Source organism: Hyperoodon ampullatus (assembly GCF_949752795.1).
Source record: "Hyperoodon ampullatus genome assembly, chromosome: 8".
In the NCBI taxonomy this organism is placed as follows: Eukaryota; Metazoa; Chordata; class Mammalia; order Artiodactyla; family Ziphiidae; genus Hyperoodon; species Hyperoodon ampullatus.
Window position 1 is genome coordinate 36,086,014 of NC_136921.1, and position 6,163 is coordinate 36,092,176.

A 6,163-nucleotide genomic window follows, 5' to 3' on the forward strand; every position below is an offset into this window, starting at 1 on the left:
AAGCAGGAAATCATAGTATTGATTAATAAAGGGAAAAAGGATAACTGATAAATACATTCTAAGAAGTAAATCATGACTTAAATAATATACTTTGTACATAAGTATTTGCAGAACCCTTCATATAAAATCTGAGAGTATGAATATAATCAAAAGTGGTTTAAAAGTAGAATCCTAAAAAGGTAAATGACTTTGTTTTTTCGTTCAAACCTATATCATTATTTCTGCCTGCCAGGAGTTAGGCTAGGCACTGGGGACAAAAAACAGGATACAGCTGCATAGGAATGCACAGTCATGGAATGCACATCCAGTGTGGGCAAAGACTCAATTGTGATGCAACGTAAGAAGTGTAACCTTAGAGACATGCACAGAAGAGATATACCTAATCCTATGGGGACTGTTCCCACTTCATCCTCGGACATACACTCCATTTCTCTGCAGCCTTTACAGCAAAACTCCTTTAAAAAATTGCCTATACTCAGTTTCCAATCTTTTTGTAACCCTATTTCACTCAGGCTTTCACTCAATTCCAACCAAACTGCTTTTGCCAAGGTTTCTAATGACCTCCACACTGCTAATCTAATGGTCAGTTCTCAGTCCGCATCTAACTTGATCTAAGAGCAGCATTTAATGTGGTTAATTTCTCTTTCCTCCTCAAAAACGATATTTCCTCAGCTACCAGAACACCAAACTCCTGGGTGTTTTTTTTTTTTTTTTTTCCCTAGCTAACTAGCTGCTTCTTTCCAGTCTCTTTTACAGATTCTTCCATAAGTTCTCTCCTTGGATTTCTTCTCTTTATCTACCCTCAATCTTTTGGTGTATTTTATGTATTTAAGTAGTGGCTTAAAATACTACCTAGATATCAAGAGCCCCAAAATTTATGTCCTCTGTCTGGATCTCTCTCCTGAACTTCCCTGGATTCATATAGCTGTCTACTCCACAATTCCACTTGGATAACTAAAATAGCACATCAAACTTAACCTGCCCAAACCTGCTTCACTCAGAGCCTTCCCCACTTCAGTTAATGGCAACTCCATCCTTCCAGTTGCTCTAGTCAAAAATCTCTCACATCCCAATTTACCTTCACAATGCATTTAGAATCTGACGACTTCTCAGTATCTCCATTGCTACCAACCTAGACTAAGGCACTAACATGTCTCACCTGAATTATTTCAATAGCCTCTTACCTCCCTACTTCCACTCCTGCCCTCACTACAGTGTATTAATCTATACTATCTAAAACTCTCCACCATCTGCTCTTCTTCCCATTTCTATAACTTTAAACTCCTCCTTCTCTCCCCCCTAGTCCATTCCTCTCAAGCCACAGTGGCCACCAAGATCTAACTGCTCCTGACATATGCCAGGCATTCTTCAGCTTCAGGTCCTTTGTATTGGAGTACCCATTCCAGGGTGACTTACCACACAGAGATTGAGGTACAGTCATTCCTTGGTATCTGCAGGGTACTAGTTGCAGGATTCCCACAGATACACAAATCCACCAAGCTCAGGTCCGTTATATAAAATGGCATAGTATTTACGTATAACCTGGGCACATCCTTCTGCATAGTTTAGATTACTTATAGTACCTAATACAATGTAAATAGTTGTAAATGCAATATAAATGTTATGTAAATAGTTGCTCGGCAATTAGCAAATCAAACTTTGCTTTTTGGAACTTTCTGGAATTTCCCCCAATTTTTTTCTTCAGTGATTCGGTTGGTTGAAGGAGATGATTCGGAACCCGAGAGTCGGACAGGAGAGCTGACTGTATTATAAATGGTGGTTAGACTGCTTTGGTGCCCCAGTCCTAATATTTCATAGCTACGTGATCCTAGCATCTCCAAGTCTCAATTTCCACACTTAGAAAATTATAAAAAGTCAGAGCATCTCATTGTAGGGACTTAATGAGCCAACGCATATACAGTGCCTAGTACTGGACATAGCACAGAGCGCTCACTAACATTACCTATGTATTATTACTCTGTAGCTCTTGTCTGGCTAGCAACTCGGCTAAAGCAGAACTACTCAATCCCACATCCAATTCTCCTGAATTGGATTCCTCATCTAGAAAAATCATAGTCCCTATTTGCCTACCGAAATCCTACCTGTGCGTCAAGACCCAGTTCTGGTTCTAAGTTCTTCGCAGTCGTCTATCACCGCTTCGCCTTCAGTCAGTCTCCCTTTTAATCGAGCACTCCAAAGGAAAGGGCTCCTCCAAGAACTTGAGTAAGCAGTCTCTAACATTCATTCAGCCTATTTACTGAGCGCTCACAGTGAGCCAGATACTGTTCTAAAAGCAGTAGAGCAGTCATATAGACAGAAATCCCTTCCTACAGGAGCTGGGTTTCTGCCTGGCGGCTGGCCCCCCTCACGGAGCCGAGAGCTCAAATCCCAGGGGCAAGAAGCAGTGACTTAGATCCAAACCAGGGCCTTCCTCAAGAAGCCCCTCCGAGCCAGCACTGGGCCCGGGGGCCGGGATACCCGAGGCGGAGTGGGCGGGGCCGCGGGCCGCCCGCGGCTCGGCGGACCAGAGACCCGGGAGGGCAGCGCCGGAGGTTCGGCTCGGGAAGGGCATGGGTCCCGCCAGACAGGGCAAGGCCACGCCAAATGTCACAGGTCATGGACTTACCGCTTTTTCAGCGTGGTGGGACCGCCACTCAACTCCCGGAGCCCGGCGCTCGGGGCCAGGGCTTGGGTTTAAACTCCGTAGCCGTTAGCGGTTGCCTCGTCAGCCAATCAGGTCCCGAGAAGGCGGCGCAAAGCAGCTTGGTTACCAGGAAGTGGGAGGTGGAAGGGGCGGGATCTCGCAACGGGCGATGGAAGGGGGCGTAGCCAGGCAAGCCAGGGGCGACTCACCTTGGGTGCTAGGCCTTGAACAGGTTCTGTTGCGCTGTCTCCTAATGTTTTTGAAAAAGAAAACGCTCCTTTGACAAAGCTACCTTTGTCAGTCAGATGTTTAAAAGGCTTGACAGCCACCTGAAGCCTGTTGGAAAGTTTTTGTTGTTTCTGACGTTACTGTGAGACTGCCCGCCCACATTTTACCAGTTCTTCTGCATCTTTGCACTATGATGCCAGCAGCGTCATTTAGTTTACACTTAAAAGCCCTCTCCATTTTTCTTTTAACTTTTCGAGGGGAGAGCGGCAATGAAATTTCGTTGAAAATCCTGGATCTCATTAATACTTAGGTCTTATACTAAGGGTTTGTTTTAGCTAAATGTACAAGAATGGCATTTTCTGTGATTCAGAGCTACACAAAAATATATATTACTCACTTTATGTTACAGGTCAATTAGCTTAGTTTCCTTTCACAAGTGACTTTCATAATCCATACAAAGAATTTAGAAAAACTATACAGAGAATAAAATTTCCTCTTTGTATGCCATTAGACTGAAAACGAAAATAGCTTGTTAAATCTAGATTTTAATAATTAATTATACAGTGATGCAGTCAACTTCATATTCTTGTCAATATTTTGTTCATTTGGGGACATTTGAGAATCACAACTTTCCATTTTACTTTACAGAATCTAGACAAATGATGCAAAACATGGTTTTGAGTTAGATCTTAAATATATTTCAAGATTGGTCTCCATAGAGATCTAGCTACGTGAGTCTTGTGTAAGTAGAACAGTTTTTATTGATTGGCCGCCTGCTATAATAAGTCTATACTACAGTAAAAACTTCAATAATAGTGGTTTAAAATGAAATATATCGATTATAGAAATTTCTGGTTATCAAGGGGTTAACTAGCTCTCTATCGTGTGTACCCAGCCTGACACATTAAATGCTCAATATATATTATATGTACCTTATTTCAGAGCAGTTCAGGGAATTTCATGAACCAAATGCCTGTGAATTATAAAAAGCTCTTGAAAATGTAAATTCTTATCATACAAAATCATAAACCTAAAAAGTGTAATTGACTGGGCTGAATTTAACCTGACCTCAGCTTGCTTTTAGGTCATTTGCCTCTTGGGTGGAGGTAAGTGGATAGAGCCAGAAGCCCTGGGCTAGGAGTTTGAAGATACAGTTAGCTGTAATCTTGAATACACATTACCTTTGGGTTCTTTGTTCCAAGCTCCTTATCTATAAATTAAATGAGCTCACAGTTGTGTTGGGATACTCTCTTGCACAGGGCACTGATTTTGCTCCTTTCCATCTCCTTAATTTTCGTACTCATTAGTTATACCTAGAAGTAGATTCCAGTCAATTAAAATTTGATTGTCCTGACCCATACCCCAAACACACACCAAAAAAGAGGAAGGAGGGAAAGGGAGAAGAGGAAAGCTTCCTGCCAAACAACAATAAGAATGAACAATCCTGTTTACCATCTCAGCACTACTAAAACAAAAATCATCCAGGAAAAACAGTCCCTGAACAGGAGCCACACAGAAGCACACTGCAAATCAATAAGCCAATAAAACAAAGTAGAAATAGTGTACGTGTATTTTATTAAACCATCTGATCCGATAATCCATATCAGTCTGGCAGGTTGAAAATTAGCCCAAGAAAAATTAACCTAATCTGATAGAAGCAGAAAAGGACACTGGGTTATTTAAAGCATTTCTGGAGAGTATAGAGATACAGGCTTGGAAAACAGGCAGGAACAGGGGCTCTGGCAGCGGACAAGGACCCAGCCACAGTCACAGCCTGTGAAGCCAGCAGTGGCTTTGAATGCTGCTGTCACTGCACAGCCAGAAGTGGCTTTGAATGCTGCTGTTGGGACCATCACTGCTGCTATGTCTGGGAAAAGTGGGCATACTGTATGGCAGTGCCCTCCACCCCTGCCACTTGGCATCACTAGCTCCTGTTGCTAGGCCTGGGTTGGGTGTGCCTGACTGGTCAAGTCTGGATCACAGACTACAAACCCTAGCTGCAAGGGAGTCCTGAACATTCAGCCTGTATCTGGCTTTATCAGATTCTTAGTGAGAGGCCATCTCTGCCTCCCACCTAGACTCAGGAAGGGCATTTTGAGCTGGGCAACCAAAAGAATGACAAAGGTTTGTTTCAGTATTTGATGCTACCTTACTACAACCATTATTTCTATTCTCATTGATGAGAAGACTTCCTGCTATGCCCGGTGAGGGACAGGTAATAATTATAATTGCAACAGACAACATTTATCAAGTGCTTACCATTTCCTAAGCCCTGTGTCAGGCCCTTTATATGGCTTTTAAGTTGTCACAACGATCCTATGTGGTAGGTACTATTATTTCCTTTTTATGGTTGAGGAAACTGAGGCACAGAATATTTGAGTAACTTCTGCAAAGTTTAGTAAGCAGCATAGGCTGGGATTTAAACCCAGGCAGTCTGGCCTGGGCCTCTTTGAAAGAGGATAAGTGACTTGTCATCTGCCACTTCGGTTTCGAGGCATGGTGTCCATCATGTGAATTTCATCAGGCTGCCTGCTTGCCAGCCTCCTCTTTTTCTTCAGTATACATTTTTGGGGAGTCCCTTTTGGCATTATGCTAGAGGTGAAGATCAGTGAGGCTGATAGGCAAACTATCCATTCCCATACATTTCTATTAAGTAGAGACTGGAGGTGATTTGAGACCGTTTCTTTGATTTAGGCAAGGACAGGGAAGATGTAATAGGGACACCAAGCATTCTTCTCTCTGCTCGAGGTATATGTATGTGTGGAAGGAGGCTTCTCTGGGGAAGGATAAAATAATCAGGGGTCTTGGTCTATCATTTCTGGCCGCATAACCTCTAGCAGTAGTTCTCACTGCAGCTGTTTCACCTACACAACACTAGTCCACGTGCTGGACTATATTGAGAGAGAGGGAGGGGGTGGGGGCAGTGTCTACTTCCCAACCTCTACTCTGTGCCTCCACAGGGAATTCCAAAAAGACTTAAGCATTTCTTTCCTCAAGATTTCCAGTGATAAAATGCAAACCATACAAGCTGGAAACTTGGGGAGGGATTGCAAAGTCAGCTGTTGGGCTCACTAGCTTTACTAAGGGGCTTACATTTACATGCACCATCCAACAATGCAGGACCCTGAAGCCCACATCTCCAGAGTTCTCTCCATGAGGACATTCCCCTGGCTGTTGGAGAGGGTCCCAAGAGGTCTCCGTCCACACCCTTCCTTATCACATATCCCATCTCCCTTCTACCCCTCACTGCAAATGCAAAGGAATAGCAGCTGTGGATAATAATGAATTCTG